Source organism: Tenrec ecaudatus, chromosome 10 (assembly GCF_050624435.1).
Source record: "Tenrec ecaudatus isolate mTenEca1 chromosome 10, mTenEca1.hap1, whole genome shotgun sequence".
NCBI lineage: Eukaryota > Metazoa > Chordata > Mammalia > Afrosoricida > Tenrecidae > Tenrec > Tenrec ecaudatus.
Window position 1 is genome coordinate 44,785,323 of NC_134539.1, and position 25,799 is coordinate 44,811,121.

Sequence of the window (25,799 nt, forward strand, 5' to 3'; positions counted from 1 at the left end):
CTCAAGGAGGTGAATGGACACCATGGATGCACCCGTGGTCCCAAACACAGTGACAAGAGCGAGGATGGCGATACTTCACCCTCTTGGGCCTGGGGTCACTGTGCGTTGGAACCAGCTTGAGGGTGCTAAGCAAGGGCAGGAAACATTGCTCTAATGTGTTTCCCTCGAGAGTGCAGAGCTGGGGTTGTTGAAATCAAATGGAAAGAGGTAGCTTCAAACTTACAGAGACAGCAAGTAGAAGAAGGCTCCCCGGGGGGGGGGGGGTGTCCCGTGGGGAGGGAGGTTGTAAAGAGGGGATGATATCAAGGAGGTCAAGGAGACTGGGGTCATGATCGGCCGATGGTACTTGCTGCGGTTGAGAACTGCGCATTGAGAGGCTATCTGGATTACCTCCCAGGAAAGAGGTTTTGAAAAATAAATAAAGAAAAAGGTAGCACCTAATGGTGATGTTTGAATACGAGGGATGTAATTTATGTCACTAAATTGCACATATGAAATTGTAGAAATGGCAGATGTTTTGTTACCTATTTATTTCCCACAAAAAATTTAGTCCAATCATTGAAAAACAGAGCAAAACACTACAAAAGCAAATTCTTGCTTGGTTCAAAGATGTATTCCTAAAATTAAGACAGTAAATTTGGAGAAATAAATCACCTGAGTTCCCTTATCCTGTTTACTGAGCATAGTGAGTGTGCCTTGCATTTCTACTGAGTCCAGACCTCTGGGTTGTTCTGTTAGCGTTCCAATTGCACACGTTCCAAGTCCTCATAAATACATTCATTCTGGCCTGAGTTTCTCCTCTGGTTTTACGCTTGGAAAGTACAGTCATTGTATACAATACAAGTTGCTGTTTCTAAGCAACTGTGTAGATGTCAAATTCACCAAAAATATAGGTTGAAAGTCTCCGTATCCCCAAACAGGGCTCGGTAACATATCACTTCTGACCAATATAAATTCTTGTGGGTTCATAGCAGGCGGGAAAGCCATCCCAGAGTTCCATCTTGGCTTGAAGGAGTGTAACAACAGCCGGTTGAAAATAGGGCTCAGAGGGCATTGTGCGCTGGGTCCTGCTGCCAGCAGGCCTGTAGCTCTCTTCTAAGTCTGAATGCTGAAAGCTTAGTCCCTGCCAGCCCCGCTTCACCTCTTGACAGATGCCCAGCTTTGGCGTGAGGCAGGCAAGGCCAGGGCTGGCTAGAGTGCTTCCCCATCTGGCTCCAGGGTCCTGTGATCCAAGTCATCTGAGACAAATTCCTTTGGGACTTGATCTCTGAGGTTAGCCTGCAGAAAAGCGAATGGACTGCTCATAAAATGCCAGGCTCTCCTGGCTAGATGGGGGCATTTCCAACTGAATTTTGTCCCCCAAGGGCATGTTAAAGTTCTAATCCAAGGTATCTGTGAGTGTGACCTTGTTTGGACATAAAGCCTTTGAAAAATGCCATTGGTTAATAGTGCCATCAGGTCAATTCTGACTTGATGTGACCCTACTGGTTAATGGAAGTCTTAATAGAGTAGGGTGGGTCCTAAGTCCATATGGAGAGTGTCCGATAAAATAAGACAAAGGCCACAATGAGGAAGGAAGGATAGCGATGTGGGGATGCTTCTACCCAGGAGAGGCTGAGAGAGATGGGAAAGGATCTTCCTCTAGAATTTTTGGTACACAGATAGCCCTGCTGAGACCCTGAATTAAGCCCATCAGCCTCAAGAACTGTGACACAATAACTTTCTGTTCTTATAAGTTATAAGCCAGAAGGTTTGTGGTGTTGAGTTTCAGCAGCCTGTGAAATGAATACACATGGCCTTAAGAGGCACCTGATGTCCAAAGAATGACCTGGGCCCCTGGCAGGAACAAGAGAAGGCCAGCGGGCAGTTGGCTCCAGAAAGGACCCGCTACTATCAAGCATCCCGAATTTAGTTGTGTCCACAGCGGGGCACCCAGGGCAGAGTGAATCACGACAGTGAGAAAGTGACTCTGTGGAAGAAATCGGGATCACCCCCAGATGCTCTGGCTTTCTCTGCCACTGTCCAATCATCAGCCTCCTTTCTAACGGATGGGCTCAGGTGAGCCAACTTTTACAGTAGGCACAAACGCTGGACCAAGTGGCCTTGGAAATTCCGAGGGATAAAAGCTCATGATATCATTAGGCAAGTTGAGTGTAGCTCTCTGTTCCCGCTCTGAGGGCAGTCAGGAGAGAAGGGATCCACTTTGAACTTGGCTGGCTGGGCGCTGTACTCGGTTTCTTCTCGAAAGGCCTGCTTTTCCTCTTTGGTTTGCTTTCCTTCCTTAAGGTGATTCCCTTGGTTCAACCCTTGTGTCTGTGCTTACACCAATGGCCTGCAGCACAGGGTGGGTAATGTCAGCTGCTGCGGAGAGAGTGGCAGCCCCTGGGTGACTTTTAGGGAAGGGGGGTGACGGTAGAGTCCTATTGTCAGGCTGTGCGGTGTGGTATTTAGAATGAGATTGCTGTCCCCAGGAGAGACACAGGGTGTGGGTACCTAAGTGTGGGTGAGACGGGACTATATATTTATAAAAGCTTTCCTGCGATAGAAATTCTCATACCAACGCTGGGATGTGAGCATGATTATCAACTATCCCCACTGGTCAGATGAGGGGGCAAGACCCAGAAACCGAGAAGAATGTTTCCACATTGCTGCAGTGACTGAAGTGTGCATGCACTGTGAGTTCTAGGCACAAGGCCAAAGCACCTAGTACCATACCCCACCGCCTGTTCTCAAGTACGTAGAAGTTGGGGATCCCAAGGAACTTATTGGTCCTTTCTGACACATCTTATTGCAAATATGCAAGTGTACATTATTTTATTTATTTCTTAAGTATAGAAATTCTGACCTAAGTCAGCATTATGGGGGACATGGAGGAAATGCTGGGGGCCATTTTTGATCGATGCCACCAGGATTGTGCCTTAGCCTCCCCGGGACTGGGCTGGGGCCTGTCGTCTGCTTCTGACCAACAGACCCTGACAACGGGATGGACTCATCCGTACTCCTACGACAAGGAAGGCATCGTCTCATTCCCACTCAGCTGTTTTTTGAGTTCATCAAGGACTTGGATCCTTTTGACTTTTATTATATTAGCAAAGTTTCCGGACTCCTTGCAGGTCAGTTTCCTTTTCCCTGAGGGTGGCCCCACCTTCCCTGACTGAAGTGAGAGGCAGTCGGACTCGCAGGTGCTGGATTGAACCTGGGATGTAGAGGCTGTAAGAAGCAGGCCCATCAGGGCTCTGCAGTGAGGTAGCCAGAGCAAACAAACGCACCGTTGCTGAGTCGATTCTAACTCATAATGGCCCTGTAGGAAGGACAGGGTCCAGCTGCCCCTGTGGGTTTCCAAGCCTGTGACGTCACGGGGGTAGAAAGCTTCGTCTTTCTCCCATGCTGCGGGCGAGGAAGGTGCTGTTCCATTCCTCGCCCTTGCTTTCTGCTCTTTGCTCCCTCCCACCCACTCAGAAGCTTGATTTCTCGACCCCTGCCCCTCAAAACAATTGTATAGCTACTCTGTTATGGATGGAATGTCAGTTCTGCTCCTCCCTCCCTGCCCCAAATATGACTTGTAACTTAGCCCTGTGCCAGGGGGTTGGGAATAGGTCGTCTTGTTATGCTAATGAGACCTAGTTAGCATAGCACACATGGAGATGGACCGAGCAAGTCAGCAGCAGAGATGGGAGAAGATGCCTACCACAACACTTGAAAATGCCAAGGAGCAGGAACTCCGAGGCAGGGAGCTTTCCGCAAAGCCAACAGAAGTGAAACCTTCCCCTAAATTCAGACTCGTAGCCTCTTGCGTGGTGAGGCAAATAACTCTGGTTAAAGCCAGTGCTTGTGGTTCTCGTGAGAGCGCCACTTGTTAACCGAGGCACGCTCACACTAAGGCCTCCAAGGTATCGCTGGGAATCAGAACTGTGTGCCAAAAATGTAAAATGATTTTTTATAGAAAAATTTGAACGTATATTAAACCAGAAAGCGTAGCATAATAAGCTTTTGGGTACCTAGCTTCAACATGTATCGACTCACAGACTACCATATATCCTCGAATATAAGCCGACCCGAGTGTAAGCCCAGGTGCCTATTACCTGGGAAACCAGAAAAACTGATTGACTCGAGTATAAGCCTAGGGTGGGAAATGCAGGATGTGAATTAACACAGAGACCAGAGGGGAGAGACGGAGCGCAGCCACAGACACATCCTTACCAGGTCAGCTGCCAGCATAAGTGAATCACTACAGGTGCTTCTGCGAATTGGAGCCGTCCATGTCATAGGATGGCTCTGATTGGTTAGATGTGAGTAAACAAACATTCAAAGCCCTGCAGTGTCAACGGGGATTTGAATGAACAGTGGAGGAATGTCAATCACCTGCGAGATGTTGTACCTCGCTGGGGTACCACTGACCCGTGTATAAGACGAACCCCAGTTTTTCAGCACATTTTTTGGTGCTGAGAAACTTGGCTTATACACGAGTATATACGGTAATTATTTCAACTGTTCCTCCATGACTTCCTCAGACCCTACTCCCCAGACATAGAGGATGATTTTGAACTGAATCTCATACCTCACATAATTTTTAAAAAGTCATTTTATTGGGGGCTCATACAACTCATATCACAATCCATACATACATCCATTGTGTCAAGCACATTTGTACATTTGTTGCCATCATCATTCTCAAAACATTTTCTTTCTACTTGAGCCCTTGGTATCAGTTTCTCATTTCTTCCCCCTCCCTCCCCACCCCACCTCCCTCATGAACTCTTGATAATTTATAAATTGTTATTATTTTTTCATGCCTTACCCTAACTGATGTCTCCCTTCACCCACTTTTCTGTTGTCCACCCCCCTGGGAGGGGATTATAGATAGATCATTGTGATCGGTTCCCCCTATCTCCCCCCATCTTCCCTTTACACTCCTGGTATTGGTACTCAATATTGGTCCTGAGGGGTTTATCTGTCCTGGGGTCTCTGTGTTTCCAGCTCTTATCCCTACCCATGTACATGCTCTGGTCTAGCCAGATTTGTAAGGTAGAATTGGGGTCATGAGAGTGAGGGTGAGGACGCATTAAAGAGCTAGAGGAAAATTGTATGTTTCATTGGAGCGATACTGCACCCTGACTGGCTCGTCTCCTCCCCACTACCCTTCTGTAAGAGGATGTCCAATTGCCTACAGATGGACTTTGGGTCTGCACTCCGCATCCCCCCTTGTTCACAATGATATGATTTTTGTCTTTTTGTCTGGGTCTTTGATGCCTGATACCTAATCCTATCAACACCTCATGATCACATAGGCTTGTGTGCTTCTCCCATGTGGGCTTTGTTGCTTCTGAACTAGATGGTCACTTGTTTATCTTCAAGCCTTTAAGACCCCAGATGCTATATCTTTTGATAGCCAGGCACCATCAGCTTTCTTCACCACATTTGCTTATGTACCCACTTTGTCTTCAGTGATTGTGTCGGGAAGGTGAGCATCTTGGAATGCCAGGTTAATAGAACAAAGTGTTCTTGCATTGAGGGAGCACTTGAGTCAAGGCTCAATGTCCATCTGCTACCTTAATACTAAACTTATAAATATATGTACATAGATCTATTTTCCCATTATCATATATAAATATTTACATATGCACATGCTATATTTAGACCTCTATAAATGCCCTTTTCCTCCTAGTTCTTTCCTCTATTTCCTTTTACTTTCCTCTTGTCCCACTATCATGTTCAGCCTTCATTCAGGTTTCAGTAATTCCTCTCAGTTACATTACCCTTGATCAAGCCCTACCAGATCTCCTACACCCTCCTTGCCATCAATTTTAGATCACTTGTTTCCTTGTCCCTGGTTTTAACACCCACCTCCTTTCCTCCACCTCCCCATCTCCCATGTCCCCTGGAATCGTTGATCCTGTTGTTTTTTCCTCTGGATTGTTTATCCGCCTATCTTATCTAGATAGACCTGCAGAAGTAATAATATGCACAGAAACAAGATAGAACAAAACAAACCAACAAAAGAAAACAAAACAACAAAAACCAATGGGGGAAACAAAGAGCAGCCTATAACTAGTTCAAGGTCTGTTGTTGACCTTTACAAGTGTTTTCCAGTTGAGTCTAATGGGTTGCTATGCCTTGGCCCCCGCAGTCTATTTTTGGTACTCCCTGGGGACGTCAATGCGCTGCTCCCTTTGCTGCTCTGTTGCACGCCCTTAGTGTTTCACCTCGGTGTGGTGGGGTCGGATCGGGCACAATTCCTGCACTGTGTCTCCAATGTTGTCCCCCATAGTGCTATGGGTCAGTGAGGGACACCGTGTCTTGTGGTGGGGCCGCCCTATGAGCCTCTGTGTGCATTGGCTGCTCTGAAGCTCACATAATTTCATTCATAAATCAGTATGTCTAATAAAGTAGCAATCCCAGATCAGTAGCTATCTCCAAAATATGAAAATTAGGGGGAAACACACAGATAATATAATAGTATGTCAAAAATTAAAAAAAAATAATCTTAGTACTATCCAGTCCGTTTTTAAACTTCCTTAATTGTGTCATAATTCTTTAAAGAGTTTGTCCCAATCAAGATACCAGCAAAATCTTTATATTGCATTTGGTTGTCATATTTCTCGTCTTTTTTTCCTTCTCCTTTTCAATCTAAAGGTTCTCCTCCATTTTCTTTCCTTTCTATGCAATTTGTTGTTTTTTTCCTTGTAATTACAGTCTAATCAACCGGAATTTGTCACATGCTGGACCTGGCTGATGAAAATTCTAGGAATTATGGAATGCAGAAACTGATCCTTGGTGTTTTTGGTCCTGACTAGACAGACAGCTCCTAAGTAGGTCAAGGGACCCATAGCATAGAAGGGCAGGGCTGTCGCTGTTGCCTCTCCTTGCTACACAGTGCCCTGACCAGTGCATACCTGGGCCAAAGTGCCACTGAGTAATCACAGAGGCTGATCAGAACCAGTGTAAGACAAGCAGGGAGGCAGAAGATACTGGAGCTGGGTCTTCCTGTCCTGTTCCCTTCCTCAAGGGAATTCACAATAAAGTGACCCTGAGATGTCTTTGGGTTCAGAGGAATCAGCTAAGCAAGGGGAAGGGGGGCGGGGGGCGGGGAGAACGAGCTTTCAGACCCAGGAATCGTAGCTGTGAAGGCCTGGGGAAATGTGAAATCCTGGGAAAGAGCAACAAACATTGCAGGATGGCTAGAGCAGTGGTGTGGTGGCTTACAGTTGGGCTGCTAACCACAAGGTAGGCAGTTTGAAACCCCCAGCTTCTCCATGGGAGAAAGATGGGGCTTACTGCTCCCCTTAGGATTTATAGCCTCGGAAACCCACAGGGAGAGTTCTACTTTATCCTAGGGTCACTAAGAGTGAGAACCGACCCAGTGGCAGTGAGTTTGGTGGTAGTGAGAGCAGAGGGTGTGCAGGGCAGTGGTGGCTTTACACCTTGGAGGCCCCAGGCTGTTGTTTCCCGAGGCCCGTCCCACATCGTACCAGACAGACTCACCCGCGTCCCATATTAAGCATTAGGTGTATAGAACTAGGTAAGAGTTGGAGGCCAAGTGCAAAGACAGTTGACATAACTGACATTTTGTAGCTATTTAATGGCACATGCCTTAATTTCAACATAGCAGCCCGGTTTGTCTAGGAGTCAACACGCAGATGGAAAGATAGGGCTCTGGAAACGTTCGATGCCCAACTGATCATTTGATCCTGGAGGGTGAGCAGCTGTCCCAGAGCGTCTTGGGTGTGCCACCCTGCGTGAGGTTTGAAGGATTTTAAGAAGGGTCTGCGTGGGGGTCTTAGAGGAATGGGCGAGAGGTCTGGGGCTCAGGGAGAGAGTCCGCATCCGATCCAGATTTAAAAGAAGAACCTACCTTTACTCCAAGAAGACATACATGTGGCAGGCCCGGCGCTTTTTTCTGCCCCTGCCTAGGCCAGCCTCCCGGCTGCAGGAGGAGAGATGCACGCCTGCCTCCCTCCAGAGGGCGTCGCAGGACAGCTTTTGGCTGCCCGCGAGCTGCCCAGGCCACAGCAGAGCCTGCGGGGCGGGAAGCCAGCGCGTGGGGAGGGCCCAAGAAGGGCCCTGCCCAGCCAAGGAAGGAGGGGCGCGGCCTTGCAGATCCTGGCCGAGGCCCAAACTGAAACTGGAAGAAAAGATCCCGGGCCCTGCAGCTCCCGTAGCTTCTAGCACCTAGATGGATATCGACTGGGCCACCCCCGAGGGGAAACTGAGGCTCGGGAGTGGCCCGGGCTTGCACAGCCACCAGAGCGCAGGCCAAGACAGGAGTCCAGAGCTCTGCTGGCTGGCGCTCTGTCCCCTTGCATCGCAGGCGTGGTCGGTCGGAGACACCACAAACACTACACACACGGGGAGCTCCTCGCCAGGCAGTGTGCTAGCACTGTGCACCCCGACACCGTCCCTGGAGACCAGCTCACATCCCTCCCGCCTCCCCGCAAGACACAGAGACATGGGAGCCGAGGGCCCTGCCTCGCAGGTCGTCAGTCCTAGAGTGTTCGTTCTGGACGACTCCCGGGCAGAGGACCCGAGGGTCAGCTTGACTCTGTCCCAGGGCTTAATTTTATTTTGGAGAGGAAATTAACAATACCAAATTACGATGCTTTCTAAGAAATAGGCAAGTGTGGTTTCATATTCGGTTCACATTCACACCTGACCCTTAGCCAGGATGTTCAATTAACAAGGTGTCTCTTGTCTTAAGCATTCTGCCTCCGGTGGCGGGCCCTGTTTCCGCCCCAGTTAGACAGCTTTGAAGAACGAGACTCAGTGAACTATCCAATTCTCGCATTTGGGCAGGAAGAGCCCTTAGAGATCAGTATTTTGAGGGGTCGCTGTAGAGGCTTAGTGCTTATGCTTTGGGCTGCTAATCGCAAGGTCAGCAGTTCAAAATCACCAGCCGCTCCTCAGCAGAAGGATGAGGCTTTCTTACCCTCATCAAGAGTCACAGTCTCAGGAAACACACAGGGGCAGTTCTACCCGGTCCCACAGAATCACTATGAGTCGGCATCGACTCGATGGCGGTGAGTAGAGGCGCAGGAGCCCTGGCAGTCTCGTTGTGCCTGGTTGAGCTGCTACCTACAAGGTCAGCGTTTCGAAATCACCAGCCTTTCCGTGAGAGAAAGCTGTCAACAGTTACCGTTTCTGAAACTCCCAGGGGGCAGTTCTAGCCTGTCCTACAGGGTTGCTATGAGCCAACATTGACTCAAGGGTGGTGAGTTTGGTTTGGGCTTGGCAGAGGTGCAATTGGGCGACTAACCGCAAGGGCACAGCTGCTCTGAGAGAAAGATGAGTCTTTTCACTCCTGTAAAGATTCACAGCCTCGGAAATCCAAAGGGGCAATTCTCCTCTGTCCTACAGGGTCACTATGAGTCAGGATCTACTGGATGGCAGTGGGTGTTGGGGTGGTATGGAGGGGCAATGATTAAGTGTTCTGCTAACCAATAGGTCAGTGGTTCAAAGCTACCAGCTGCTCTGCCAGAGAAAGAGGTGGCAATCTGCTTCTAAAGACTTAGCGTCTTAGAAACTGTGGGGCCGTTCTCTTCCTCTAGGGTTGCTGTGAGCCAAAACTGACTCCCCAGCAATGGGGGGGGAGGGGGGAGGCGGGGGAGGTGGTTGTTCAGAGTGATGATAATCTGGCGAGGACCATACAGCTGAAGCAGATACCTTATCTCCAAGACTGGAATAGTGCAAGTGCAAAGCAATCAAAGAATGGTTATAGTAATGCGAATGTCACATTGGCTTTTTCTTTTCCCAGGACTAGAGATCAGAGAAGGCAAAAACAGTGGGTCTATCAGAATGCTTATACAAGGTACCAAAATCCAAACCCAAACTCATAGCCATCAAGTTGATTCCAGCTCATCTCAGCCCTAGAGGACAGAGTAGAACTGCCCCTTTGGGCTTTGGAGACTTTTCACCTTTATGGGGATGGGCAGCCTCATCTTTCTCCCATGGAGTGTTTGGTGGGCGCAAACCACTGACCTTGTGGTTATCAGCTCAATGCGTAGATCCACTAAGCCACCAGGGCCCTGCTATTTCAGACACACAGACTAGAAACATTGACTTTGGCGAGATCTTGGAGGAACACGAGGGCTCTCTGGGAGTCACCTCAGATGAGCGTTTCAACACCCACTCGGTAATATTTACTGTGGGCACTCTGGGCACTGATCTCAGCTCTCAAGGCGCATAGATTCTACTGATGAAGAGAGCTGGATCCTCTTGAGCAAGAGAGCTGTAGCAAGTAGCACAGCATCAAATGAGAGCGCAGTGCTTTGAAGAAAAAAAAAACAACAGATGATATGACAAAGGGGCCACTTAGTTGGCAGGAAAGAAAAATCTGAGCAAAAGGATGAAAGACAACAAGGAAGCATCAGCGGTTCTCAACCTGCCTGTCGAATGACTCTTTCACAGGGGTCATCTGATTCATAACAGTAGCAAAATGACAGTGATGAAGTAGCAACGAAACTAATGTTATGGTTGGGGGGGGGTCACCACCAAATGAGGAACTGTATGAAAGGGTTGCGGCATGAGGAAGGTTGGGAACCGCTGCTCTCGACACAGAGAAGAAGGAGGGAAAAAAGATCCGAGGCTGGAAGGAAGCTGGGTCTCTAATGTCCCTGTCCAACACATAGTCCACAGAGACATGTGTCTGAGGTTAAGTGTTCCTGTTGCCACACCTTAAAAGATAATGAGAGGCAGATACCATTAATTTTAATGATGTATTTTATTTAACCCAGTGGGGAAGAAACATATTTTCTGAGAAATCATATTTGAGTTAGCCCCCTTTAAAATCAGCTAGAAGTTACACATTTGTCTTGCCATCGTAATACAGCCAAACCCAAACAAAAACAAAATCCAACATCTTTTTAATCAATAACCTATACTTTTGACATGGAAAGTGATCCTTAAATCAAGTTAGAAATAAAATGATTTTAATAGATTTTATGATGTAAAGAGACTAGCTCCACTTTTCAAAAATAAACATGTTTAGATGACCTGGAGTTTGAGGTCTATGGAGAATTGAATAAAGGATTGATTGCAACCTTCAACTTGTTAGAGAAAAGAAAATCATTAAGCTGCCCCCTGAAGGGGATAAATAACAGAAATGTGGGTGAAAGGAGACAACAGATAATGTGAGATATGAGATAATTAATAAAAACAAAACAAAAAAGGGCAGTAAAATCAAACGTTTAAAAAGTTTCCCCAAAAAGATATGGAATAATAATAACAATATAAAATTGACCAAGGATTCACGAGGGGGGTAGGGGAGTAGGGAGGGGAAAAAAGAGGAGCTTATACCAAGGACTCAAGTAGAAAATGTTCTGGAAATGATGATGGCAACATATGTACAGATATGCTTGATACAATTGATGTGTGGAATACTGTAAGAGTTGTAGGAATAGGAACTGGAAATACAGGGAATCCAGGACAGTTGATCCCTTCAGGACCAGTGGTGAGTGGTGATACCTGGAGGGTGGAGGGAAGGTAGGGTAGAAAGGGGGAACTGATTACAAGGATCTACATATAACCTCCTCCCTGGGGGATGGACAACAGAAAAGTGGATGAAGAGAGGGAGACATCCGGCAGTGTAAGATATGACAAAATAAGAATTTATGAATTATCACTGGTTCATGAGAGGGAGGAGTGGGGAGGGAGGGGGGAAATGAGGAGCTGATATCAAGGGCTCAAGTAGAGAGCAAATGTTTTGAGAATGATGGCAACAAATGTACAAATGTGCTTGACACAATGGATGGATGTATGGATTGTGATAAGAATTGTATGAGCCCCCAATAAAATAATTAAAAAAACAAAAAAAGATTTAGAACAGGTTGTTGAAAAGAAAAATAGCATATCTCCAGTCCCTCCCCAGGTGCCAGTCTCACAAACTGCTGCTGTCTGGACTCTCCATCAGTCACATATGACATTCAACATATGATTGGTTGATTGATTAACTGAGGCATATTATCATGGAAAAGTGTGTCTAATAAAATATAGTAATTTCCTAAAAAAAGGAAGAAACTTATTAAAAGGACTCTTCTGCAAAAGACCTCTTTGAAATGTCAAAGAGCAGAGCTGTCGCTAGGAGGCCTAAGGTGTCCCGGAGCCATGGCATGGTATTTTCAATCACCCCATATGCATGTGAACCGTGGACAAGAGAGAAGGGGGACCGGAGGGCAGATGGGTTTTTGCATCACAGTGGGGGTGAAGAATCTCGGAAGTCCCACGGGCGCCAGAGGAACAAACACCTCACTCTTGAGGAACTGCTGCCAGAAGGCCCCCAGAAGGCAGGATGGGTGAGCTCATTCTCCATACGTTGGACACAAGATTAGAAGAGACCAGTCCCTGGCTCCGTAACTCCGAGGGACAGCAATAAAGAAAAAGAATCCGGAGGAGCCGGATTGTCACCGTGGCTGCAACAATGACTTCAAAATGTAACAACAGTTGTGAGAACGGCTGTAGACCCGACCACGTTCCGTTCCCTGGTACAACAAGCCACTTTGTTGGAACTGACTGGATGGTTCCTAACAACCCCAAAATAATTTTCTAGAAAGTTCCATTCTGTGTTTTATACTAAGTCTTCAAAATCAGGTGAATATTCGCAGCAATTCCAAGCGTTCAAATGCTTCGTGCGCGCATTACCGCGTTGGGCAGGTGCAGGCCAGGTGGCCCTGCTGGAAGCTCTGGGAGCTGGTCAATGCTAAGGGCTTCCAATGACCCTGCAAAGGCCTCGCTCACCTTGGGCGCAGCAGTAGGCACCCGGGCTCCCTCAGTGCTGCGTCTCTGTGCAGGTTGGTGCACACCGAGAGGAAAGCCCCCAGCTTCTACTGCCAGGGAGGCTGCTTCCCTCCCGCCCCTGTCTGGTTCTAAGGAAGCCAACGCCTGCACACGTGGGAAAGCATCTTGACTGGCCTTGGGCCTGGAGCCACCGCCCGAGCCCACCGTGCCAGGCCTCATTCCATGTTCACTCAGGTGAGGTGCGGCCTCCTTGCCAGCCGCCAGGCCACGCCCCTTGGACATGGTTTTGGTTTTCGGGTGCAGACAGGTCTGCATTCCTCTGAAGAGGCCCGCTCCAGCCTCATCAAAGCTGGCGAAATAAACAATAACAGTAACCTAGGACATAAGCCTGCAGTTCCCAGCAGCGCCACCAGGGGCGCAAGCTAACCAGGCCAGCTCTGGCTGGTGCAGAGCCCCTGGGAAGCCCAGGTGCGCCCCACCTCCACCATCATGTTCCAGAAGGAACCAGCCGCACTACAGCCCAGCTGAACAAGCATCTCAGCACCTACCTACGTCCCCTAGTTGTCCAGGCCTTGGGCCCCCAGCCAAGGTGGCAGGGAGAGAGCCAGCCAGCTGTGAGCAGACCAACAGATGGCCCAGAGGAGATGCCTCTGAGGAAGCCTGCTCCTTGGCGTGGTGACAGGTGGAGACAAACAATGGGGAATCCAAAGTCTGCCTTCTGAGACTGGAGCCAGGAACCAAAAAGATTCCACTGTTCGGATGTTCTCACCCCTGGGGCTGAAATAACAGCCCAGGCCTGACTCCCCGCGTGGTGTCTGTGGCCAGGGCAGGACCCACATAATGATGGCTTAGTTCAGGGGACGGCCTCTTCCATTCTGTGAGCCGATAGCGTCATAACAGCAACAGCAGCATTGCACTCCACACTGACTTAGCTACACAAAGAGCACCCTGCTTCGGCCAGCTCGGCTCAGCCCTGCGCCCCAAGGCATGCACCAAGCGGCCCAGGCGGAACGCGGCCTGAGGATCCCAGAGGACTCAGAGATGAGCCCATGAGCTTGCTCACGTTTTGGTTCGCCCTTCCTTAGCCACTGGCCAGCAAGAGAGGGCTGTTCGGGGTGGGCTTTTGGTTAGGAGGTACCCTGGGTTTAGTGTTTTCTAAAAAAAATCCAACTGCAGCAACAGTTTACCAGTTAACACGCCTAGCAAACTGTGCAGGCTAGCCCACTGGAAGGGTCAGAAACAGCAAAGTCAAAGAAGACTGGGAAGGAGCCTGAAAGAAGCATTGGGTCTGGAAGGGGGAGGAAGATGAGCAGAGCTACCTTTTATCTAGTGTTTTCTGAACCTCCTCTGAGTGCAGGGCTCACAGAAGTATTTGCATGTACTTTGAATATTTAATCCCTGAGGCAAGTCAGTACTAGTCAGAAATCTCTGCCATTCTGAAGTCAACAAAGCTCTGACCAATCGAAGCTTTTCTGGAATGTATTTGGTTGCAAAACCTAACCTGAAATGACACAAGTGTTTATTTATCCCACTCAGTGTGAATATTTATACATTTGCTGCAGAAATAATAGTGTGTTTGATTTTGGGGAACCCCCGGGCTCCAAGGGGGGGTGCTATGTAGACCATGGCATGTGCATGGTATTGACTGTCGTTGTGAGGTGCCAGCAACTCTGTTCTGATCCATTTAAACTTGTGCTCGTGTTTAAGATTTTCTGCTTTCTTTCGATTGAGGATTTTATCTGTTTTGCTTTGTTATTGTTGTTAGGTTTTGTTTCGAATGCTTTCCGTAAATGAAATCTAGGGTAAGTACATCTATAGAGACCGTAGCTGGATTAATGGTTCCTTGTGGGTATGGCAGGGAACATTGGGGGACACAGGGAGCTAATAATGATGAGTACAAGAATGAAGACAATGATTGTGATGATGATTGTACAAACTCTTCTTAATGCAACTGAACTAGTGGATTGTATGGTATGTGACCTAGATGACATACCTGGGGAGGCTCCGGGGGAGATATGCCTGGCATAAAGATCAGTAAGGTTCAAAAACTACACAGTGACAAGAGTTTTCCTCCAGAGACAACAAAAAGAAAGCCTTCCCCTAGAGGCCTGGATTTGGATTCTACCTCCTAAACTCTAAGAAGACAAATTGTTGTTGAAATTTGGTGCCATCCAGTTGGCTCGAAGTCGCAATTCTATGAACAACGGAATGAAACACTGCCCCACCCCGCGCTATTAACGTGTTTGCACTCCTTGTTCCAGCCACTGTGTCACTCCATCTCCGAGAGGGTCTCCCTCTTTTTTGCTGGCCCTCCACTTTTACACTAAGCCCGAAGTCCTTTCCCGGGGGCTGGTCTCGCCAGAGAGCATACTCAAAGTACTTGAGATGAAGTCTCTCCATCAGTGCTTCTAGGAGCATCCTGGCTCTCCTTCTTCCCAGACACCCTCGTTCCTTCTTCTGGTGATCCCTTGTACTTTCAATATTCTTTATCAGCATCATCATTCAAATGAATCAGTTCTTCTCTGGTCTCCCTTATGTGTTGTCCAACTTTTACATGCATATGAAATGATACAAACGCACCCTCAGACGCACCCTCGACCTCAAAATGACATCATTGTTCTTGAACTCTTGAAAGAGATCTTGTGTGGCAGATTTGCCCCGTGGAAGAGGTCATTTGATTTCTTAACTGGGTTGATTGTCAATCCAAGTAAAATGCAATCCTTGACAGCTTCAATCTTTTCTCTGTTTATTATGACGTTTATTGGTCCCATTGTGAGGATTTTTGTTTTCCTTAGACTGAGATATAATCCATACTGAAGAATGCAGTCTTTGACATTCATCAGCAAGTACCTCAAGTCCTTGATTTCAACAAGCAAGGTTGAGTCATCTGCAAATACAGGTTGTTCGTGAGTCTTCCTACATGAAGGAGAACTTAGTGTCCAGAGCAGAGGAAGACTTATTAACAAGAAAACAAATGACTTGGTTAAAGCCACCGACTTGTATTTCTGTTACAGTGGCGGCTCTAGGAAACTAAGTCAATAGGTTTGAAAGCACTTAGCTTAACGCGTGGAAAAAAGTAAGTGCTCCACAAATGTTGTTGTTGTTATTGTTGTTTTAGGTGCCCTCAAGTCAGCTCTGACTCACAGGGATGCCACGCACCACAGAACGAAGCCCCTCCCCGTCTGCCAAGTCCTCATAATTGTTATGTTTGCGCCTATGGCCACTGTGTCAATTCATCTGGTCAAGAGTCAATCTATCTGGTCAAGGGTCAATCCATCTGGTCAAGGGTCAATCCATCTGGTCAAGGGTCTTCCTCTTTTTCACTGCTGTTCTGCCTTCTCGAGCATGATATCCTTGTTCAGGGGCTGGTCTCTCTTGACAACACGAAATATCCCCGCCCATGCTTCTAAGGCGCATTCTAGCTGTACTTCTTCCAAGATAGATTTGTTTGTTCTCAATAAATCTTATCTAATGTTTACTGATATCTAATAGTGTTTAATGTCAAATAAACATCATCTAACATTCGCTCATGCTATTATTCTCAACGGCCACCTCTGTCGGAGTGCCATGCTGTGGTGGCTTGCACGTGGCTGTCATGGTGGAAGCCACATCAGTGGTATTTCAAATACCAGCAGGATCACCCAGGGTGATGAGGTTTCACCAGGGCTGCCAGGCTGCCAGGCTAGGAAGAAAGGTCTGGAGAACTTCTTCCAAAATTAGGCAAAGAAAACCCTATGGATCGCAGCAGAATCTTGCCCAGGAGCGTCTGGACGATGAGCCTGCTAGGTTGGAAGGCACTCGGAGGACACTGGGCAGGAACAAGGCGCTGCAGCAGGTCCATGGCCATGAAGGTGGCACCGGGCCAGGCAGTGGATGGTTCTCTTTGAATTGGAACCAACTGGATGGTGACCAACGACACAACCTGTATTCTCAAAGTGAGGCATGCACACCCAGAGGGCTCAAACTCACAGGAAGCAGGTGGTCAGTCAGTCTGGATTGGGCATTGTACTCGTTGTCAAGAAATTCAAAGTTTTCCCCAAATGACATTGGCACAGGCTTATTAGGGAATTGAATGCAAGTATGACATGAGGCTTCAAGAAATGTTTAGCCTTCTTGCACCCTGCTTCTTGTTCGGGGCCTACCAGCCCTGATGGGATAGTGTGTGGACCGGGATGCAATGTGGGAAGGTAGAGCAGCAGAGAATCACAGTTTGGCTGCTATGAAAAACTCTCCCAGAGGCCTCTCTTGGCCCATGAACTCGGTCCAGGGTTAGCGAGTTTGATGAGATTTGTAAATGTTGGAAGTCAAAGTTCTACAGGTAACAGAATATAGAATATCAATTGGAGCTTCCATGAGACCTCCTTCAGGTCCTGTGCTGGTGTTGGGGGCAGAAGAACACTGACGTGTGCTCAAGGCCCCGGGCCCAGGGCCCTCTGGCTGAGGGCGGAGGCAAAAATGCAAACAAACGCAGGACCAGGATGTGAGAAGGGGTGTCGGGGATGCTCGGAGGGCTGGGCGCACTGTGCAGAGGTGAGGAGGGGGAGGTGTTCCCTCTTCCGGGGTGGCCGGGAGCTGGGGAGAGTGTCATATGGAGGGAGCCCTGGTGGTACTGTGGGTGATCACTCACAGTTGCCAGCTAGAACCCACGAGCCACTCGTGGGAGAAAGATGTGGCAGTCTGCTTCCATGGGCACTACAGCCTCGGAAACCCCACAGGGCTGGTCCAGCCTGTCCTAAAGGTTGGTTCTCAGTAGGAATTGGCTGCATGGCGGGAAGTTTGAGTTTGGCTGAGGATGCTTTCACTCAGCAGTGGTTCTCACACTTGGGGCTGTTTTTGGAGGACCGAGAACAGCAGCAACAGAACCAAACTCATGCATTCGGGTCCACTCTGTCCCATCCCCACCCTGCAGGACCTAGTGAAACTTCCCCCATTGCTTTCGAAGATGGTAACTTCTTATAAGAGTCTAAAGCCTCCTCTTTCTCCCTCAGGGCAGCTGCTGGTTTCAAACTGCTGACCTGGCAGTTAGCAATCCAGTGCATAACTCACTACACCACCTGGCTTCCTTACTCCCAAACAACCTGGGGGTAAGGGGGCGGAATCCAAACTCACTGCCTTCCAATCGTTGCTGACTCCTAGGACCCCTGTAACAGGGTAGACCTGCCCCATGGGTTTCAGAGGCTGCAACGCGCTATGGGAGTAGAATGGCACCCGGGCTCCCGAATGCTCTAGAGCAGTGGTTCTCAACCTTCTTAATGCGAGACCCTTTCATACAGTTCCTCAAGTTGTGGTGACACCCCCCCAACCCCCGAGCCACGAAATGATTTTTGTTGCTACTTCATCACTGTCATTTTGCTACTGTTATGAATCGGGCGACTCCTGTGAAAGGGTCATTCGACCCACCCCCCAAAGGGGCCAAACCCCATTGGTTGACAAATGCTGCTCTGTCGGGTTGCCATGAGTTAGCATCAACTTGATGGCAGTGGGTCTGGGGTTTGGGTTGAGCTACATCAGGACTCGAAGAAAGGGTGTGCCAGGAGACCAGGGCAGCGAGCACAAAGGCATGCTTGTTTTGGGGGTTCATTGAGTTGGTTCTGACTCGTAGTAAACCCGTGGACAACAGAATGAAACACCACCTGGTCCCGGGCCATCATTGTTGCAGCCACTGGGTCAATCCATCTCACGGAGGGGCTCCCTCTTTCTCAGCGATCCTCTGCTTTCCCAGGGGCAGTGCTCTTGTCCAGAGGCTGGTCTCTTCGGATAACATGTCCGGAGCCTGCGAGACAAAGTCTCAACAGCCTCGCTTCTCAGGAGCATTCTGGCTGCACTACCTCCAAGACAGGTTTGTTTGCTTCTCTGGCTTGCACAAAGACAGGGAGGGGCTGTAACAGCACCTGGCGGTCAAAGAGTTTAAAGCAAGTTTGGTTTGTGAGGCTCCAACATGATGCCTTGTCAGGGGCCAGATGATGAAAGGACTTGTGGTGCCAAGCTAAGGAGTTTGTACCTGACCTTGGAAGTGAAGGGCAGCCAGAGGAGGTTCTTGTGGTAGGAAGGACATGAACACATTTGCATGTCAGCACGAGTGGAGCACATGATGTGGGAAGGAGACTTGTTAGGAGACTTGTCTCCACCTTGTTGGTATCCTGGAGGAGGGAAAACCAGAAGTCTATCAAAGAATCCCTGGAGGAACTTTCAGGTAAACATTGGATTGCTAGCCACAAAATCAGCGATTCAAAGCTCCCCACTGTTCCTCCGGAGAAAGACGAGCCTGTCTGCACCTGTAAAAGACTTACAGTTACTTTGAGTGAGAATGGGCTTCATGGCCGTGGGATTTTGATACAAGCTAGGCTGGCCCCTGTGGGTGAGGGTGTGTTGTGTGTGTTAGAAGCTGTGATGTCTTTGTCCTCCCATCCCCACCCCTCCTGTGCCATTGATGCTAATGCGTCTCCTTTGAAATCTTTGTGGGATGGAGAGAATGAGCAAGAGAGGTCTTGGGGGGCCCGGGTTCCCTAATGGGGACCGGCAGTGAAGGCAGTATCTGGCATTCAGTTATTCCTGCGGTGTGATGGAGCAGGCTCCGCAGGAGGAGGATGTCGCCTGCCAGCACTTCCACAGACGTGGCTTCAAATAACTCTCAGACACAGACAGTGGAAGAGAGCACAAAGCCACCCCTGCCAACACCCCTGGGACAGCAGGAGCAGCAGGACAGCTCGATGGCAGGTGGAAAGGGGTTTTTTAACTTTTTTTTAATGTACTGAAACAACTCAATTAGGAACAGACCCAAAGAGACACGTGGAGGAATGAAAAGATAAAACACAGTGGAGAGGACCCTTTTAACTAAAAACTAAACAGTGGTTGTTACTGTCAACTCATGTAGCCCCGGATGTCATCAAAGTAGAACTGAGTCCCATCCGGATTCCCATGTACCAGTGGTGGGCTTTTCTGAAGCAGATCATGAGCTCTTTCTTCTAAGACACCCCTGGGCAGAGGCAACACTCCCGGCTATTGGTTAACCGCTGAGCTTTTGTTGGTTTGTTTTGCTTTGTTACCATGAATTAATTTGTTTAATTTTTTGGGTTTTTTTTTAACATTTTATTAGGGACTCATACAACTCCCATCACAATCAATTGTGCAAAGCACATCCGTACATTCTCTGCCCTCATCATTCTCAAAGCACCCGCTCCCCACCCAAGCCCCTTGCATCTGGTCCTCCTTTTTTCCCCTTCCCTCCCTGCCCCACCACGAGTCCCTGATAATTTATAAATTATTATTTTGTCATATCTTGCCCTGTCCAACGTCTCCCTTCACCCCATTTTCTGTTGTCTGTCCCCCAGGGAGGAGGTCACATGTAGATCCTTGTAATCAGTTCCTTCTTTCCAACCCACTCTCCCTCTACCCTCCCAGTATCGCCCCTCACACCCCTGGTCCTGAGGGTATCATCCACCCTGGATTCCCTGTGCCTCCAGCTCCCACCTGCACCAGTGTATATCCTCTGCTCTATCCAGACTTGTAAGGTGGAATTCAGATCATGATAGTTGGGGGGAAGGAAGCATTTAGGAACTGGAGGAAAGCTGTATTCTTCATTGGTGCTACGTCGCACCCTGACTGACTCATCTCCTTCTCTGGACCCCTCTATGAGGGGATCTCCAGCGGCCAACAAATGGGCTTTGGGTCTCCACTCTGCACTTCCCCCTTCATTCACTATGGTAAGATTTTTTTTCTGATGATGCCTTATACCTGATCTCTTCAACACCTCATGATCTAAATTTTTGTTTTCAATGATTACTTTTTAGCTTTAGGAAGACCTTTGACAAGATGGACTGACACAGGAAGGCCTTTGACAAGATGGACTGACGCAGCGGCCACAGGGATGGGTCGACCTAGAGAGGAGCACTGTGGTACGAGCACAGGGCCCGGCGAGTTCTCTTCTGTGTGCGGGGGTTGCTAAGAGATTGACTCGGAGGGACCTTACAACAACCGATTCATTGTTAAACTCATAAAAGCCCACACTGCACCTTTAATATGATTAAACCAGTGAGTTGCCTGATGTGTGAATTATATGTCAATCAAACGGTTAAAAAAAAACAAAACATCATGCAATGTTTCTTCTCGAAGGGCATTACATGGTGCATACGACACTGAATTGAATGCCCGGGACTGTGAACTATTGGCATTGTTAGTTCCCGCCCCCCCCCCCGCCCCTTCAAAGGTTACAGTCACCATAAAGCATGGTGGCCACAAACTTTCGGGGGTGGGGTGGGAGGAGGGTGTTTTAAACCACCCACAGGGAGCAAAACAATCACACTCACTCACTCGGCTACTCTTTTCAGAATGCCAGCATTCCTTCTTGCCCACCCTTGACTCCCCCCCCCCCCCCACTCTGTTTAGAAGGAACTAAACCATGACACCTGGTCAACGGCAAAGATCTGACTACCCTTCCAGGGCAGCGCACCCCACACAGAAGAATGCTGGATTTTAAAAGAGAAGATTGGGGGTAAAAGACGAAGGATTCCTTCACTCGTTCTTCACTAGTCGTAGGAAAGCTTTCGATCACACAGCTTCACACTAGTAAAAAAAAACAATTAAAAAATCTTACACTAGAATCCTGTGATGTCTGTACATTGCTTCACCCTGTTCTGCAGCAAATACGGCGCCTTTGATATCTGGCTCTGTGTTCTTGTCACAGTCACGGTGCCATCTTTGGACACTTCTACCGGCTCATCATTCGGATGGAAGCCCCTGACTCCTGAGGAATTTATTTCTGTCACTGACCACCTCTGCCAATTCAAACTCACTGCCATCATGCCCATGCTGACTGACAGTGACCCTCCAGAAAATGGGTGGAAGTGCTCCAGGGGGGTTGGGAGCCTGGAACTCTTCATGGGAGTAGAGAGCCCTGTCTTCTTTCTGCAGAGTGGCTGCTGGTTTTGAACCACTGACTTTGTGGTTAGCAGCCCAACTCGAAACCACGATGCCACCAGGGCACCTTTCTCCAAGAATAGATCCAGTCACATCTTTGGGAAGAGTTAATTGTGTCATCCTTTGAGGTTCACCAAGTGCCCCCTATGATCCATGAGCCTCTGTGTAGGAAGAATCATCTCCCCGGGCACCCCGTGGTTTGGTTTGTAAGCCATCGGCCACTCTCATGGGCTCCATGTATCTCTTGCAGAGCCCCAAGCTTCAGTACGGAAAGCGACCACGCCATCATGCTATTTACAGGTTTCCTTCTTCAGTTATCAGATCTCCTCCTACTCTAGGTGGTGGTGGAAGAGAGGAAGATTCCGAGCTCCTTCACCATTTGCATCTCCCACGGCCTCCTCTATTTGAGGAAACCAAACCCCCAACTGCCGAGTTGGTTCTCTTAGCAACCCAGTAGCACACAGGAGAGCTGCCCCAGAGGGTTTTCTTGGGGAACCTTTACATCTCTTGGGGAGCAGACTGCCACGTCTTTTTCCTGTGAGCAGTTGGTGGGTTTGAACAGCTGACCTTGTGATTAGCAGCCCCATGCGTAACCCACTGTGCCGAGGAGTTGGCGTCAAAGTCCCAGCTGCCATTTCCAGGCTGTGTGATCTGGGATAAGACCCGTCCTGTCCGTGAGCTTAGTGTGCTCCGTGGGGGAAAGTGTGCTAGACAGGGTACACTGGGCTCTAAACTCCCTTCCAGCCCTGCCATTCTGGGCTTTCCCTTCGAAACGTGCCCGGGAAATGTCAGACATTTAGAAGGACAGGCATCGATGTCTGCCAGGCATCGTTTGTCACCCTTCAGCTACTCTTGTCTACACTTGGGCCAGATGCCTTTCTCCAAAGTACGCACATTCTAAGTCCTCCAGCTCCGCTTCCTCATTGGTTTCGGCAGACAGTTGCAGAAACAGAACACTGCTCTCTCTCTCTTTTTTTTTCTTAAAGCAAATATGCAGTCGCATACTAACAGGAATAATCTGTTTACAGGAGCCTCTTTTACAAGATACCAACTGTTTGCAAACACCTGGGTATTTGCCTCACCAGAGGAATCTCCTGATGAACAGCTTTCTCTCGCCCCAGTGAGAGCATTTCCCTTAACGCAATCATACAGAAATCAGACCTGAAAATGAAGTATCGAAGGCGAGCGCCCTGCTGAGCTGCTTCCTTCCTTCCCTTATCGTCCTTTCTGTGAGCTGTCCAGGGCCACTGTCTTAGCGATGCTCTAGACTCTAGAGCAGTGGGTCTCAACCTTCCTCGTGCCGCAACTCTTTCATACAGTTCTCATGTTGTGGTGGCCCCCCCAACCCTGAAATTATTTTCGTTGCTTCTTCATAACTGTAATTTTGCTACTGTTGTGAATTGTAATGTAAATATCTGATATGCAAGATGTATTTTCATTATTACAAATTGAACATAATTAAACATAATTAAAGCAGTGATTAATCACAAAACAATATGTAATTATATATTGTGAAATATTTATGTGTTTTCTGATGGTCTTAGGCAACTCCTGTGAAAGGGTTGTTTGACCCCTAAAGGGGTCGAGACCCACAGGTTGAGAACCACTGCTCTAGAGGAAAAAAGACCTTGAATTCTGTACTAAAGCTTACATGCTGAGCATCCCATTTGCAGGAGGCACTGGAGCGGAGCGCATTGGAAATCAGGGAGGCGCAATCTCTTAGGGGCTTGCCTGGGTGTGTCCTTGATGGACAGTTCTGAGGCTGGCAGGATCTTGGGTCATGTCCTAGCAGTCCGGACATGACTGCCTTTGTCCGAAAGCCCTGGGCCAATCTTGTAAGCCCTTCTCCTATCTAACATAGTGTCGTGTTCCAACCAAGGCACTGCTCTTGCTTCTGTAGGCCCACCTGTAAGTGTTGTCCTGTCCTCATCTGCCACCAATCCTGAGTTTCCTTGGTCTTGTGGCTTAATTCACTAGGGTTCTTACTGAGTCATTGGACACCATTCTAAGGCATGCTCATGGCCTCTGTCATCCGGACGAGGTGTCTGAGTCCTTATGTTGTCTTTGTCTATTTTAAGACTTAACAAATGTTCTTAAGTTATACTTGAGATTGGGGCCTCTTTGGTACCCCAAGACAGTTCCAACATATTTTATGTAGTCCCCTTTATGAAGCTTAACACAGGACCAAGACAAGACCAAGAAAACCACCCTGGTGAAGGAAATCATCAACATGAGACTGAAACAGTGTCCGAAGGCTTCCTGGCCACAGAGTGAGAGATTGAGGGTGTCATACCACAACCAACACAGTGGGAGGAAGAGGAGCTGTCCCCGTCTCAGCAAGACCATGACGGGAACCCACACACAGTGGCGATGAGGAAAATGTACAGGGGTTGACCTGGGGCCCTTGGAGCACCTAGCTCCTTGGTGTGGGGTATGACGCATGACCCTGCAGCTCTGAGTCATATTTACTGGTACCCCAACCTCCAAGTGACACACTTCTGTAAATCATTCAAGACAAGCCTGGTCAAGTCCCCTGCATGCAAGATTGTCCTTCTCTGGGCTGGCTGAGAGAGTGGAAGACTACTTTCAAACCTACTCTGTCTGAGGGCAAACATTCTGCCTCTCAAAACCAAAAAAACGCTCCAATTCCCTGCCATTGAGTTGGTTCTGCCTCATAGCAACCTCATACGACAGAGTAGTACTGTCCCTGTGGGTGTCTGAGAAGACAACTGAAAGCCTCATCTTTCTCCCATGGGGCAGCTGGTAGATTTGAACTGTGGACCTTGCGGTGACGATGCCCCAGAACTCCTCTACTCTGACACATTACTGGCTAATGCACAGGATGCATTCAAACAGGCTGAGTTTTTCAATCGGGGCTCAAAATGCAAACCTTCCACAAACCAAGTGCTTCAGAATTTAAGCTCTCGTAATGTGACCTCGCACGCCTGCATGAGGAACACCATAAGTGAGACGCTTTAGGGAAAGGAAATGCACTTTCTCACTACTGAGGAGGACAGAGGTCTGACTTTGAGCCGTCGGCTAAAGGGGGGAGCACTGTGGAAAGACCTCGGTCTCTTTCTGAGTTGGCTTCTTCTTTCTTTTTTAAAATCATTTTATTGTGGGAGAGTACAACTCTTATCACAATCCATACACTCACCCGTTGTGTCAAGCACATTTGTGCATTTGTTGCCATCATCATTCTCAAAATATTTTCTTTCAACTTGAGCCCTTGTTATCAGCTCCTCATTTTCCCCCTCTCCCCCTCCTGAATCTGGGATAATTTATAAATTATTATTTTTTCATGTCTTACACTGACCAGTGTCTCCCTTCACCCACTTTTCTATTGTCTGTCCCCCAGGGTTGTGGGTTATAGGGAGATCATTGTGATCAGTTCTCCCTTCATCCCCCACCTTCCCCTTCCCCTTCCCCTGCTCTCATTATTGGTATCGCTGCTCTCATTATTGGCCCTGAGGGGTTTCTCTGCCCTGGAGTTCCTGTGTTCGCAGCTCTGAGCGGTACCTGTGTACGTGCTCTGGTCTGTTGGCTCCTTCGTTCCTCGGAGATCTTTATTGGACACCTATCACCTCCCCTTCATCCGTTTGCTTCTGCCTCATCTGGTCTTTCTAAACCAGGGAAGTGATTAGGTTTGCAATGTACCTTACACAGTGTGAAGAGTCCTGGTGGCATGGTGGGTCATGAGTTGGCTGTTAATCGATGGGTCAGCAATTCAAAATGGACCAGTCAGAGAACGAGGAGATTTTTCTTTCCCATAAAGAATTCCAGTCTCAGAAAGCCCCTCTGGGGTTCTCCTTTGTCCTATGGGGTCTCTATGAATCAGCAGGCCTCAACTGGATAGCAGTGAGTTGTTGAGAATTTTCCTTAGATCGACAGTGTCTAGATCAAGAATTCCTCCCAAGAGCTTTCTTCCCTCTTTTGTTGGGCTCAGCCTGGCACCCCCCCTCCCTCTGCCTCCTGAGGCCCTTCAGGACAACTCAAGTCCCTTTCCCACCCCCTGGGGTTCCGGGTTCTCCCCCTGCATCCTCCTGCTGCCACTCTCAGGGAACTCCTGGGTGCTTCTTTCTCAAAAAAGCCCAGGTGGCTCAAGGATCCAGCATCTGGCTCCTCACTGACAGGTTGGCAAGTTGAAGTCCAAGGAA